This window comes from Carettochelys insculpta, chromosome 12 (genome assembly GCF_033958435.1).
Source record: "Carettochelys insculpta isolate YL-2023 chromosome 12, ASM3395843v1, whole genome shotgun sequence".
NCBI lineage: Eukaryota > Metazoa > Chordata > Testudines > Carettochelyidae > Carettochelys > Carettochelys insculpta.
Genome location: NC_134148.1, coordinates 7,374,804 through 7,390,664, shown reverse-complemented (window position 1 = coordinate 7,390,664; position 15,861 = coordinate 7,374,804).

Below are 15,861 nucleotides of genomic sequence, written 5' to 3'. Positions count from 1 at the left end.
GGGGAAGCTAAATAAGTATCAGGTGCAACCAATCTACTTAGCTCAATTATTAGCATAATCATAAATGGTTTGGGGGGACCAATCCCGCTAAGTGAACCAAAATATTTCCCTCAAAGGAGTTTAAAAGCTCACCGAAAAGAATAAAACAAAGCATATAGTGTATGCACATTTATTATGGTAAGGCAGAGTGAAGACGGGGGAGGAGGGATGGAATTCCTGACAAGTAGCCGGCTCTAAGAAGGTGAATTTTAAAAACAAGGGCATGTCTACAGGGACAAGTTTTGTCATCTTAAACCCACTTTTGGTGACAAAACAGAGAGCGTTCACACAGTAAACTGATAAAAGTCATGAAAGAAAGGCCAGTTTCAACAACAAAAAACTTTCATGTCCCTGAGGGACTTTTGTCCCTCATGCTTCCTGTACTGTCAACAGTCATGAAATCTGCACAAAAAAGCTGGTATTGTCAGTTTTAGACAACTCCAGGAGCTTTCCCACCATGCTGAGGTAGCACTCTGGCCAGCCCTTTGACCTCTGCTGTTCTGCAGCCTGGTTATCAGAATGTGCCCTGCCTCCTTGCAAGCCCCAGGAACTTTTCAGATCCATTTCCTGCAGGCTACCTGTGCATGGAGTGCTCTCTCAGGGACTCAGGAGTGGCTGTCGCTCCGAATATTCTCCTGCATGGAGCACTGCTGAGCTTTTAGGGCTGATCAGTGTGTGGGGTGAAGAATCGGTGATATCATAACTGCGAGGGACCTGTAGGAACTGGAGCACTTAGTCTCATTTCCTGATCCCTTGGTAAGAAGCAGGATGAGCGAAACACACTTCAGTGCAGAGCTAAAATAAAGGTACTTGGCCAGGTGTACCATAAGGTGAGGGGGCTAAGAAGTGTTCTGGTGCTGCAGAATGTTTGTTTAAAAAGTTTTTATGAAGAACTGGACAGAATCTTGGGTTGCAACCCACATCCAAAGCAGAGAGGCCTTTGGATATTTCAGAAGGCACAGAGTCAGGGGGTAGAGGCTGAACCCTGAGCAAGAAGTCCTTGATGAAGAGGAGCTGGAGGGTGACATGGGGCTCACAGCTCTATAGAAGGCAGCCGGTAACTGTGCACACGTTCTGCCCGAGCAGCAGCAGCAACAGGGGAGAGTGAAGCAAGGGATGAGACACAAGGTAAGTTGCTCTGCTGCAGCACAGTGAGGGTTAATTAGTAGTGGCCATATATTTGTGAACTGGATATGTCCTTCCTGGCTCAGTGTTAAGGCCAAAGGCAGCATTTATGCCCTCAGATCGATCAATGGAATCTTGCAAGGTGATGTCGCACATTTTTTCTGAGGTACTTGTGATTTTTCTCCCAGAGGCTTCATGGCAACACCAGGGTTTCCCCACCCCTGTGGTATGACATTCTCCCAAGCCATTCTTGAATCTGTGCTGATGGTACTAAGTCAGCACATAGCTGGGCTGCATATGGGGCTGACTGCCCCCCACTTGCATGCAAAAGCAAGTCATGGGTGCACATGTTCACCTTCGGCAGGGAGATGTCCCCCAGAGTTATGGCAGCCAGAGTACAAGTGGGGTTTTTTTTCTTTTTTTTGACTACTTTCCACATACCTCTGCTGAACGTGGAAGGAATGTAATTTCACTGTCCCCCTCCACTATTCCCCCATTTAAAAATTCCCATGATCACAAAGTCTTGAGTGGTCTCTCTCTGCCTATACAGATACAGGCAGAATGGCATTTCTCTTTGGAGGATGCATTTCAGTAAAATGTTTCAACTCGGTATTGGTGCTTTACAGTCACTTTATTGTCTTTTTGCAGCCATAACCTTGAGAAGGCAGCCAAGCTGCACTGTTGACTGTCTTTGTGATCTTAGGAAGAAAATGGGAGAGGACCTAATGAGGGAAGTTTTACCACACCCCTCACTGCAAATGGACAGGAATGGGGAGAGGTGGGCCAAGCGCTGAAAGACAGAAAAGAAACCAGTGAGTGCATGCTGAAGCTGATGGAAGACTGATCAGGCACGCTGTGATGTCTAATGAAAATGCAGAGTGAGCAGAACTGGCAAAGGCTTCCCTGCTACCTTCTTCATCAGAATCCATCAACTCTCCTTCTGCACCCTCACAGAACTTTCCCTGGCAGTCCATGCAAAACTGTATCCAGCTGTCTTCCCGCCACACCCACACAAGCCTCTTCCCTGTCTGGGAAATTACCACTTCACTATCCATCCCAATGCAGCTGTGACTTTGACTGCTAGGCATTTCCCAATTGTGAAGCTTCCTCCAAACCTTCACACTCCCTTGCCACTGTGTGATTGTGATTTGCAATGATGAATAAAAGAAAAAATGATGTATCGAGGATGCGAGTGACGTATGAATAAATTTGAATATTTGATTAGGTCAAGTCAATCACACCAGAGCAATGGACTGGACTAAAACTGAGTCCTTACCAATGCTCCCAGGATTTTACCCCGCGACCCTGCTCGCCGTCTACGGTGGGTCTAATCACAACGGGGTTTCAGGGTGTGTGAACTGCGCTGCTGCAGTGTGTTTACCCAAGGAAGAAAATACAAACAAGATGTCAGGTTCAAACAGGGAGACAGGGTTTATTTTATAACTTAAAAGTATGAATTTTGGTAAGCTAAGTTGCACAAAATATGTAAGCCCTTGTTTTTGTGGAATAGGCACAGGATTTGAATACTATGGCTTGTAGCCTTAAACAATAGGTAACTGCTATAACAGCACTGCTATCTAATCCCTCAGCTACTTACTGTGCTTCCGGGACGGACCGTGCAGCCTTCGATGCGTGCTGTAAAATGGAAAGATTAACTTCAGAGCTGAGTTATATTTATTTATTTATTCCTGGATCTTCCTGAGGTTCACCAGGTCGCTCAACCCTTGGCCGACTACCGCGGGGAGCAGATCTTATAAGAATAAGAATTTGCCTGCACTAAGCTAGGTCAATTCTCTAGTTAAATGGGTTGCCCTGCTGGCCAAGCAGGGGAGAGCCCAGTATATGCGGGGTTTCCTACTGAGAGGTTTTCCCCTTAGTTAAGTGGAGGGGTTTTCCTAGTTAAAGGTTATCCCCTCAAAAAATGGTACTGCCTATTTCGACCACCTTATTATGGTAGCCCTTTATTGCAGACCCTTAAAGGGTTACTAAGAATACCAGGGTTTTCCCTTTATTGGGTTATCCCTGACCGCTCTACCCTCCTAAATAGGGGTGAGCTTATAGCTCTGGATTATAGTAACAACGCAGTTTACCTAACTACCCTCCTGTGTGCATGCAATAGTTTTAAGCTAAACCAATAGCATTGGCCTCCTGTGCCTTTACAGAAGGACAAGGAATACAAAATATAAGGCGCTGATCATGGACTTGGGGAAGTCCTAATCCACCCTCTATTACAAAGCTATATGAAAACATTAACTGCTTACCCAATTATTTAACCCTAAACCCAGACCATGAATACCTCCTTATTCCTGCTCTGTGATCCAGGCGCTGGGCCTGTAGTTCTCTTCGAGCTAGGAAGTTATGACCCTCACGGCGCGCTTGTACGGCAGCCGCGTCAGGTCAGATAGTAAAGGAGGAAGGAAAAGAGAACCAGGAGGAAAAACCGGCTTGGTTAACAAAAACCTCCTATGTTTTTTAGGAACGACCGTGATATTTCAGACACCGGCCTGAGCTAGGGTCGGTGACTGGAAGGGCAGGGTCGCTGCTGCGGTTTCCCCGTGCAGGGCACCGTTGTTTGGGCGGTGCGGTTTGCCAGGCAAACCCTCCGGATAAAAGAACCGGAGCCTTACTAGTGATTTAGCTCTATGGAGACTGGAGCTCTTCTGGTCTTCAGGCTGGAGCTCTTCTGTTCTTCGACGGCCCACGGCGGCTAGAGAGCGATGACTGACACGCAGGTCAGCTTCAGCTCTTCTGCCAGCGATGTTCAGCTACAGGCTCAGTCCAGCTCTTAGCTCAGTCCTTCTCCGTAGTCTTCTTTCTTCTTCTGCTCCCCTCCAAGGTCTGGTCCGGAATGCCCCAAGCAGGGCTGCTCTCCTGAATATATGCAGCCTGGGTGGACCTGTTTGACAACCTCTGCCTGCTAGGTCCTCCTCAGTGCCGCAATGTATCAAAGGGGCATTTGACTATTACATATGTATGAGGATCCTAAAGTAACCAATCAGTTTGAAACTTTTCAAACCATAACTTCATACATATTCATAGCTCGCCGAATATTAATTACAACTGTCATTTTCTAACTGTCATTCTCTGGTGGCCATTTTGGATTTCTAAAACTCCATTTTAACAGTGAATATGGTTTTTTAATTTATCTAATTTTGATGTGGTTTGTGAGGGAAATATGTCACCACTGCTGGTAAAGCAGGTTATAAGTTTAAAATGCTTAGCTTAAGAGCTGTTTGGTTAGGATGCAGGGCAACCATACAGACACCACAGCTCATGGACAGGGACATATAAATCACCTCAGAAGAGGATATTTCTACATGATGCAGTGTTCAATTACTTTGTTCTGTGTTACAGCAGCCACACCAATTGCTCTGGCCCCAGGGGAAGCCTGTAACATCCTTGGGGTAACGGGAAAGCCTTGGTCTGGGGGAGCAGTGCGATGAGACAAGAAGCAGCTGCAGAATGGACAAATGTCAGCACCCTTCATTGTCAAAGTGGTTCCTCAAAGCCTCCCTGATGTTGGTGGCCACCCTATGAGCTCCACTGAGAGCTAAAGTGTCTGGCTGTTCAAACTGTGCACCAGGCCCTGTGCCTCAGTGCTCCATGCATTTGCAAACATCTTTCGCTTACTCTCAGAGAAATTATGCAAGCAAAAGCACGCAGCCTAAACCATGAGAATACTGTCACCCAAAAGGTCCAGCCTCCCACAGAGACACCTCCCTCCCGCTTTCAATCTACCAAAGGCACATTCAACAACCGTTAGTCTGTTGTGGAGCTGCTCCAGGTGCCCCCTATAAGTCTCCGTGAGCCTGGGCTGTAAGGGATAAGCCAGGTCACTGAGGATCACTATGGGCATTTGCACGTCCCCCACTGTAATTTTGTGGTCTGGAAAGAAAGACCCAGTGTGCAGATTGTTGTACAGGCCAGTGCTCCTGAAGGTGCTTGCATCAGGCACCTCTCTAGACCACCCCACATTTATGTCTGTGAAACAGCCATGGTAACGCACAAGTGCCTGGAGCACCACTGAGCTGTACCCCTTGGATTGATGTGCTGGGAGGCAAGGGGTGGTCGTGCTTTTATTGGAATACGTGTACCATTGGTTGCCCCACCACAGTTTGGAAAGCAATCAGGGGTCGCCAGCTTCTACAAAGCAATCACTGCACTCTTCTCTACCACGACAGTAGCTCTCATGCTGGTGTCCTTGTGCTGCAGGTCAGGGCCAATTTAGCACACAGCTCCAGAGAGCTTGTTTTATGAGCTTAAAGCTGTGTAGCTACTGGTCTTCATCCCGCACCTGCATGACGATGCAATCCTACCACTCAGTGCTGGTTTCCGTGGCCCAAAATCAATGGCTTACACTGCACAGCTGCTCTGTGACAGCCAAATGTAATGCAAAGTCGCTACTGTCCATGTCGCTCACACTGTTGTCTCCTCTGAGTCTTCCTCCTTGGATGCTAACTGCAATAGCTGCTCTGCTGCAACCCATGATGGCCTCAGCCCATTGAACACACCATAGGAGAGAAGCCAGGGGTTCATGATTTCTCACAGTAGATGCTAGAGTGCAGAGCAAGCACTGTTAGTTTCAAATGGTGCACAAGTAACCTGGAAGCATGAGGAGGGCTTTGATGCAAAGAGGTGGCTGATGGGAGTTTTCATATTCCAAGGATGCTTTGCACCATTTCCAGAGTGTCTAGCAACTGAATAAGATGTCAAGCACCTTGGGATGCCTGCCCACATTGCTTTATCCACAACGTGTGAACAGAGGGTGACAGCATAAACATAATTTGGCGACTTTCTTTTTGTCAACTTCTGCATGTCAACATTACTTTTGTTGCCAAAACATTGCAGCATAGACATAGCCTGAGAAGCAAAACAGAGCTCCTCCCTTCAGACGGTTCCGTGAACCTATAAAGATCTTGATTGCTCAGGACAGGACACCAACCTGGAGTACCATGGTATTCAGAGCCAGGAAATGCATTCAAATCAGAAATCATTACATAGATTTCCATGTCAAATCCATCCTTAAAGCAGTTTAGCTAGAGCTTAATGTGTGATTGAAAATATGGGATTCTCTGGAAGTGACAGTCACAAAATACATGGAACGGAGGACAACCAAAATGGGAGGCTGTGCCATTTGTAGTAAGATCTAGGGCTTGATTTTCAGAGCTGTTGTGTCCTCACAACTTCTCTTGACTTCCACTGGAGTTGTGGGTATTCAGGGCTTCTGGAAATCCAGCCCATATTGTGCATTGTTATAAGCATCCAGCACTGAGCTTAGTATTCAGCTACAGTGCTAACATGTGGGTATTACCCAGTCTGTTGCCTTTGCTGTTATGATATATTCCTTTAAAATGATTATGTGATGAATGCTCATAATCCTAATCTCAGGCATAAATCAGCCCTTCCCTTGTACAATAAATAACCAAATTTTATTCCAGGGTTTCAGGGGAGGAAGTGAATTCATGGTACCACTGGCCTTTTCTCTGTTATTTGGAGAAGTAGGAAAGATGGCAATCAGATGTTTTCAATTTAATTAATTTCCTAGTTGACTTGATTTCACATTTAATTCAATCCAAGCCTCATGAACCAAATCAATTGTATTAAAAATAATGTAACATCTAGCCTTTATTTTTAATCAATTTTGACTGCTTTGGGCTGGTATTAATGGGTTATCTGATCACAAGATATATAGGAAGTTGACATTTAATTAATAAAAGGGAGGGAAATTCTGAATAAAATCAACGAAAAAAAAGCATAGGGAAGGAAGGTGATATTAAAAAGTTGTGCTAGCCAGACACTGTTATTGGCATTATGGGAACTGCTCTGTGGCCTTGTCACTGTGATATGTAGCCTGTGGTGACAGGGATAACAGGTTCAGAAACTTATTTCTGTTACAGTGACAGGGAGAGTATTGACAGAAATACAGAAAATCTGTAAATCTCACATGATTTCTCCTCAAAATCATTGAAACTCATTAACTGCACTTGCAGGCCAGATTCTCAGCTGGTGTAAATTGGCATAGCTCCACTTAAGCCTGATTGAGCCTTTTCTGCCCCTATGTATTCTATAATTTTCAGGATTAGACAGTTCAGGTAAGCGCTGTTTTCTGTCCAGCATTTCTCTATATAATGATGACACTCTCCTCTCATACACAGAGTTTTGCTTGCCGAGGAAATGTGCCTGGTACCAGATAACTTTTAGGGTAAGATGCACAGACTTTTTGATAGGGTGTGAAGTGTAGCTGCTGTGCCTAGGTTTCAGAAGGCCACAGTCAAGGTTGCTAGGCCTCCAAAAACGCTTGAGAGAGACCAGATGGGTTGTGAACAAATGGCAGTGTCACAGAAGGAAGTGGCAAAGCCAAAGGCATAGTGATTAGAAGCTGGAAATGAGTCAACAGTATGTCCTTCGTATGAAGAAGGCTAACATCATATAGGATTGCATTAGTAGGAGCACTGCTGGCAGATACAGGGAAGTGATTGTTACCCTGTATTTGGTGTTGGTGAGACCGCAGCTGGAGTATTGCTTCCAGTTTTGGGCCCCCCCACTATACAAAGAATATGGACAAATTGAAGAGAGTCCAGTGGGAGGCAACAAAAATGATTAGGGGGCTGGGGCACGTGACATATGAGGCGCTGCTGTAGGAATTGGGCTTTGTGTGTAGACAAGAAGTATGTGTACGTGTGTATTTGATAGCAGTCTTTAACTACCTGAAGGAAGGTTCCAAACAGGATGGAGTTAGTGTATTCTCAGTTGTGGCAGATCACAGAACAAGAAACAATGGTCTCATGTTGCAGCAGGGGCAGTCTAGGTTGGATACAGGCGGTCCTCAATATAAGGTCCCTCTGATATACATTGTTTCGCGCTTACACCAATGAAACGTTGAGGAACAGAACATAAAAATTCCTCCCATTGTCTTTACCTTGGGGCTGGCTGCCACTGGGCTGGTTACCCAGCTGGGGGTGGCTGACCAGCCATGGCTGGCTGCCATAGAGCTGGTTGTCTGGCTGGGGTCAGCTGCCATGGAGCTGGTTCCCCGTGGCTGGCTGCTTCAGGGCCATCTGATCACATGGGACCGGCTGCTGCAGGGCTGGTTACCAGGAAAAAGAGAAGTTAGTTACTGTACTTTTTTTTTTTTTTTAATATTGTGGAACCTAATCAACAAATGTTTTAGATCCTCCTCCCCTATCTTTATTTCTTGTGGGAAAATTCTTCACGTCATTTCACTTTATGTTGCAACTTTTCGGTCCCTATTGCCCACATATATCAGGGACTCCCTGTGTTAGGAAAAACTGTTTCGCTAGGATGGTGGTGATGCACTGGAATGGGATTCCTATGGTGGTGATGGAATTTTCATCCCTAGAGTTTTTTAAGGTGAGGCTTGACAAAGCCCGGGCTGGATTGGTTTAATTGGATTGGTCCTGCCTTCAGCAGGGGGTTGGACTAGATGACCTCCTGAGGTTTCTGCCAACCCTAATCTTCTATCATTCTGTACTAGAGAGAAGAAAAAATATTCCAAGTTGTTTGAAAAGAAACTGTACATACTGAAAAGTCCAGAGACAGGCAATGAAGATCATGGTACTGTATGGCAGGATTTATGTGTGAAGAGAGATTGGGCCTTTCAAAGCAATAAATTCAAAGGGAAATGCTTCATACAACACAGAGGCAATCTATTGTGTTCACTGCTGCAGAAGGTCAGGACAAATGGTGGGTCTGAATTTTAAAAAGCAGTGGATAATTTTATAAAATGTATACATTACCAAGCATATACAGTTACTGCCATTAAAAATTGGTGTCTGTGTAGAGGTACCACACTAGCCTCTAATATCCCACCCATCTTTCCTATTCTGTGTCCTGAGCCATAATGTACCCTCCTCTGGTATGGTACCATCGTAATATGTGATAACAGATGGCTCTTTTCTAGTGAACTCTGTTCAGTTACTAGAGCGTTGATATAGGAGAAGAAAAATCTCATGCTTTCAGGAATAAACTGGTGAATGTTTGGAGAGAGACTTGCTCACCCTAGATACCCCACCAGCTGCACAGTGTTTGTGTGTGGTGTATTTGCTTTCATCTGCTTAACCTGTAGACTAGTAATCTGGTCATTCATATAGGGCTCAGGATCATTTTATGACTTTTATTTTGGTTTTAGAGCTTCTGCTTTAATTAGGCAAAATCTGTAGCCCTACCCCACTCTTGAAAGGCAGAACTCTAGCAACGAACTTGACTAACTTCCATCTTAGTTGTATAAGATTTGCTTTATTAATGGTAACCATCTTCTGCTGTGTGCAGAAGGGGATACGTAGAATCATTGTAATGTGGTCCTGGGCCAGTACAATCCACCACTCACCATGCAATGTAAAAACACAGATTTGATGTTAGAGCTGTAACTGACAATGACGGGAGTTTTTTTAAAATTGCTTTCACCATTTCACCCTCTAAAAACAGGAATTGAATTTATTTTAGATTATCTGCTTTTGTCATCTTGTCCTCTAGATGGCAGAATGCCACCACACTTGCAGAACAGTAACAGAGAGAAGGCGGTGCTAGTCTTTATACTATGAAAACAAAAAAGTAGTCAGGTAGCACTTTAAAGACTAACAAAATAATTTATTAGGTGACAAGCTTTCATGGGACAGACCCACTTCTTCAGACCATAGCCTTACCAGAACAGACTCAATATGTAAGGCACAGAAAACCAAAAATAGTAATCAAGGTTGACAAATCAGAAAAATATTATCAAGGCGAGCAAATCAGAGAGTAGAGGGGCAGAAGGTGGGGTGTGTGTGTGTGTGTGTGTGTGTGTGTGAAGAATTAGATTAAGCCCCAATAATGACCTAAAAAAATCCCATCCTGGTTCAAACCACGTGTTAATGTGTCGAATTTGAATATAAAAGTTTAGCAGCCTCCCTTTCCAATCTGTTGTGAAAATTCCTCTTCAGTAAGACGCAAACTTCAGTCATTAACAGAATGGCCCACTCCGTTAAAATGCTGGCTGACCAGTTTGTGGATCAGGAGTGTTTTTATTTCTGTTTTGTGCCCATTAATTCTTTGTCTAAGAGAGTTTGAAGTTTGTCCAATATACAAAGTATTTGGGCATTGTTGGCACATGATGGCATATATGAAGTTAGTTGAGGAACATGAGAATGTGCCCATGATTCTGTGAATAACCTGGTTAGATCCGGTGATGGTATCCCCAGAATAGATTTGTGGACAAAGCTGGCAATGGGTTTTGTTGCAAGGAAAAGTTCCAGGACTGGTGTTCCTGCAGCATAGACTGTGATTGTTGGTGAGAATCCTTATAAGGTTGGGAGGTTGTCTGTAGGAGAGACCAGGCCTGTCACTTAGGGTCTTCTGGAGTGTGGCATCCTGATTAAGGATAGATTGTAGGCCTTCAATAATTCGTTGCAGTGGTTTGAGTTGGGGGCTGTAGGTACTGACCAGTGGTGTTCTGTTCTTGGCTTTTTTGGGCCTATCTTGGAGTAGCTGGTCTCTGGGTATTCGTCTGGCCCTGTCCATTTGTTGGTTTTTTTTTTATTTCTCCTGGTGTGTAATTCAGGTTTATGAATATTTGGTAAAAATCTTGTACTTTTTGGCCTCTGTCAGTTGGTCAGAGCAAATGTGATTGTACCTAAGGGCTTGACTGTAAACAATGGATCTTGTTGTGTGTGCAGGATGGAAGCTAGAAGCATGTAGGTAAGTATAGCGATCAGTGGTTTCTGGTACCGTGTGGTACCAGTTAAGCCATCCTTGATTTGTACTGCAGTGTCCAGGAAATATATCTCTCACATGGATTAGTTGAGGTGTAAGTTGATGGTTAGTTGATTGTTAATTGTTGATTGTTAAAGTCTCTGTGGAATTCTTCTAGAATCTCTATACCATGGGTCCAAATCATAAAGATGTCATCAATGTATCGTAAGTAGAGGAGGGGTAATAGGGGATGAGAGCTGAGGAATCGTTGTCCCAGATCATCCGTAAACATATATTAGCATATTATGGGGCCATGCGGGTGCCCACAGCAGTTCCACTAATCTGGAGGTATAAGTTGTCCCCAAATCGGCAATAATTGTGGGTGAGAGCAAAGTTACAGAGGTGAGACACCAGATTGGCTGTGGTGACATCAGGGATGGTATTCCTGGTCACTTGTAATCCATCTTCATGTGGAATATTAGTGTACAGATCCTGTACGTCCGTGGTGGCAAGGATGGTGTTGTCAGGAACTTTTTCAATGTTTTGTAATTTCCTCAGGAAGTCAGTGGTATCTTGTAGATAGCTTGGAGTGTTGGTTGCATAGAGTTAGAGGAGGGAGTCCATGTAACTGAATAGTCTGGTGGTGAAGGTGGCAATACCTGAAATAATAGGGCATCTGGGGTTTCCAGGTTTGTGGATTTTGAGAAATAAATAGAACAGAAAGTTGCAGAACAGTGTTTTGTTTTGTTTTTTAAATACTGTTCATTGAATTCTATCAAACCTTCGGATTCCTGCTCAAAAGAAATCTGAAACCAAAATACTTCAGATCACTGTGACAATAAAACCATGAGAGTGAGATGTATTTAGCTCTTCTGATGCCCAGTTAACTCTTAAGTTCTTTTAGCTCTTTTTTTCCCCTCACAGTACAAGCTGCTTTAGTCTCTCTTATATTAAAAATCCATCCTTGACCCTGATATGCCTCACCAGATACTGCTCCATCTCTGTTCTGTCTAAAAGTTCATACATCATTCAGTCTTCGATTACTGTGTGGGGGTTCCTTTGCTCCAATTCCATCCTAGACCATGGCTTCTGCTCCTTACATCCCATTGAAACTGCTCTACACAAAGTCTCCAGCAACCCCTTCTTCCCTGAAGCACAGAACAGTACTCTCCCCTCCTTCTCCTTGATCGGTCAACTCCTTTGCCACCAGCAGCTGTGCTCTGCTTGAAAGACTGTATTCCCCTGGCTTCTATGACTTTGTGTACTCTTGGTTCCCTCACTGCTCTACTCCAGTGGTGATAGAATCATAGACCCCTAGGGCTGGAAGGGACCTCAGGAGGTCGAGTCCAGCCCCCTGCTCAAAGCAGGACCAATTCCAACTAGATCATCCCAGACAGGGCTGTTTCAAGCCGGGACTTAAAAACCCTGTAGGGATGGAGATTCCATCACCTCTCTAGGTAATGCATTCCAGTGCTTCATCACCCGGCTAGTGAAAACACGTATGTGGGGCTCTATGTACTATCTTTTATGGCTGGGTAGCCACTGTGTGTGTTTGGGTAGTGGTGAGTGTGGTACATTTATTATATTCTAGAATCTTCCCCTTTGAACTTGGGAAGAGCTGCAGTTGGTCTCTTCAGTGCTTTAGTGCGTAGGACTATGTCTGTTCAGTGTCAGCTCTTAAGTCAGTTGCTCATTGGCTGTGTCTACACTAGCCCCAAACTTCGAAATGGCCATTTTAAAGTTTACTAATGAAGCACTGAAATACATATTCAGCGCTTCATTAGCATGCGGGCAGCTGTGGCGCTTCAAAATTGACGCGGCTCGCCGCCGCGCGGCTCATCCCGACGGGGTTCCTTTTCGAAAGGATCTGCTCATGGGAATAAGGGGACTTCGAAGTAGGCAGGGTCCTTTCGAAAAGGAGCCCCGTCGGGACGAGCCGCACAGCGGCGAGGCGCATCAATTTCGAAGCACCGTGGCCACCCGCATGCTAATGAAGTGCTGAATATGTATTTCAGCGCTTCATTAGTAAACTTCGAAATGGCCATTTGAATGACCATTTCGAAGTTTGGGGCTAGTGTAGACGTAGCCATTGTGTATTAGTCCATTCAGACTCTGTTGTTCCCTGTAAGTTGTGCACTTGTGTGGCTTGCTCAGGAGAGAGATAAGCGCTGCCCAGCTGACTGGCAGAGCACCCAGAGCTAGTTTTTGTGTTTCTAATGGTGGTGAACATCTGCACATGCATTAGTGCACATAAAATTTATTTCTCACATAGATGGAAAAAATCCACACGTGGATGAAAAAGATTAGTCAGCACCCAGAATAATCTGAGGATAATATAGCACACAACTTTCCCTCCCCATAAGGTCTGAGGGATAGGGCCCAGTCCCTTGCACAGTTGAAAGAACTTGTTTTGATGTATAGGCTGCACAGCCACAGTGACTGCAGCGCAGTTTTTATTCAGCACAGAAGTTAACTTCTTAACCAGAAGCCTGGCAGCTCTGAGAGTTCACTTCAGGAGAGTTGTGGTCTGCAATGCTTCATGGACAGGGTGTTGAACTCAAGTGCATGGAGCAACAGTAAGGGACCATGTCTGCACTAGCCCCTCCCTTTCGAAAGGGGCATGTTAAAGTGGGAGTTTGGAGGATGCTAATGAGGTGCTGCCATGAATATGCAGTACCTCATTAGCATAATGGCAACCACACACAATTTGAAAGTGCCACTTTCAGAATGCACACTGCCTGTGCAGACAGGGGCCTTTTGAAAGGCCCCCTGGACTTCCAAAGCCCCTTCTTCCTATTTGGTTTTAGGGAAAAGGGGCTTTCGAAGACAGGAGGGTTCTTTCGAAAGGCCCCTGCCTACACGGGCAGTGGCATTCCGAAAGCAGCACTTTCGAATCACGCACGTCTACGTATTCATGGCAGCGCCTCATTAACATTTCCTGAACTCCCTTATTAACATGCCCCTTTTGAAAGGGAGGGGCCAGTGTAGACGCAGCCAGGGTGAATTTGGCCCTGTGATGCTAGAAACATGAGTTGCTTGGATGGGATACAGCAAATGGGTGAGTTGAACTCTTTGCTCTCTGAGTTATTCTTATCTGACTGAGGTTTAAAATCAATAGGTCTAAGTAGCAGGAGAGAGAGTATGATTCACAGATAGTAGGTAGAAGCAAATGAGTTGGAGGTCAGGAGGGGCCTACCTGAGTTTTCTAGGGTCTGTGGCATGAGCAGGGAACCCGAGCAATTGTGCTTAAATTTCCTTGACAAGGCTGAGGTTCAGTCCTACATAAAGAAGTTGTACTTGGTGGATGTACTGTGAAACAGGTGCAGAACTCTGTGTGGACACTCCTGCTGCTGCTTTAAACCTGGTTCAAATTGTGCTGAATCCATGGGTACAGGTTGTGTCCACATAAGGTCGTGCATTGATTTAACTAAATAGATTTTTAAATGGAGTTAATGAAGCTGGAACAATTACTGTATGTGGAGAAGGCTTATGACAATTTTCACCTGTCTTTTTTCCTGAGTGGTATGTTACAGTTGTCTCTGGGGGAAAAAGCACCATCCTACCTACTAAGTTTCTGTTTACTTCAGTCCATGACACTTGAAGAGAATCAAGATTACTTCAGCAATACCAAAACGCCTTCTACCACTTCTGTAGATAGATTGCCTATTTACTGCCACCTGTAGACTCCTGATGAGCTGTGTGGTTTTGAAAATGAGGAGGACAATAGTTAGACCGCAGCGTGCTGCTTTGGAAAGGGCTTTGAGTGTCCCTATGTTACAATGTGAATGTGAGGCATAACAAAATTAGCCTTTGGGAGGTCTGACTGTGATCACAGAATCATTTAGAGTAACCTCACTGAAGTAAATGGAATTATACTAGCATGGGTGGGCAATGCCCATGTGCTGCTGAGGGCTGCCCTGCAGCCCAACTGCTCCTTGGAGTGCCAGGGCTTTAGGGGAGATTACAGCCACGCTTTTTGCCAGCTGCCCGGAGTTCCAGGGCTCTGGGCCTGTAGCCTCATTGCATGTGTGGGAAGGAAGGGGGCTGGGCAGAGGCCAGTGGCTGCAGTGGGGGATGTGGCCTTGGGCAGGGGGTAAAGATGGGAGTACTTGCCTCTGCAAGCCCTGGGGTCATGCACTGCCCAGGTAACACCTGCTTTATAAAGCCAGGGTGTGAGGACAAGGAAAACCTTGAAGTTTTAAAGTGGAGTTTTGCAAATGGTGCTCCTCTCATGCAGAACCACACAATGGGTCCAAATAGTTGCAATATCATTTGTTCTACATTAATAAATTAGCATCTGTAGCTACTGCCGACTATGAAGTCTTTGTATGAAAGCAGGCTGTTTTCTCTCTGTCCCTGAAGTGTGTCAACATGATTGTGAAAGACAATTATCCCATCTGCTTTCAAATGGACCCTCCATTTGGCCGTATGCTTCAAGGTAACAGATTGGCTGAAATGTGAATCCTGCGGCAGCTGAATGCCATGGAGGCATTTTATTTTTTCACAGCTGGTCATTTAAGCCCTGTCCATAGTAGAGAAATTGCTGTTGCTAGCTCAGCTTTGTTACCAAAAACAAGAGCCCTAGCATAGGCATATTGCCATCACCATTCTAATCGATGCGTCACGTCATTTTTCTAAGAGCAGGTCGCATCAACATGATGGTGACTATAGCAGCAGCTGCTGAATAACAGTGATGAGAGCCCTACTGTAAACACGGGTGGGGCTGAATTGATGCTGGCAACTGTGACAAACTGTTAGAAAAGACCCCGAGGGTAAGAAGGCAGTTTTAGAGTTGGCTGGGCCTTTGCAAAATACCCTTGAGGTCCATGCATATGGTAGTAGTTCCCCCTATAGCCACTAGGGGTACTCGGACACAAGATTAAAGAGTTTAAACTTTGTTGCTTTAGTTTAGACAGAGGATTTAGCCCTCACCTCCCAAGAAGTAGGTCTCACTTGAGAGCAGAAATGAAATGTATTAAGTGAGAGGGAAGCCCAAGACCAAATGAAGGC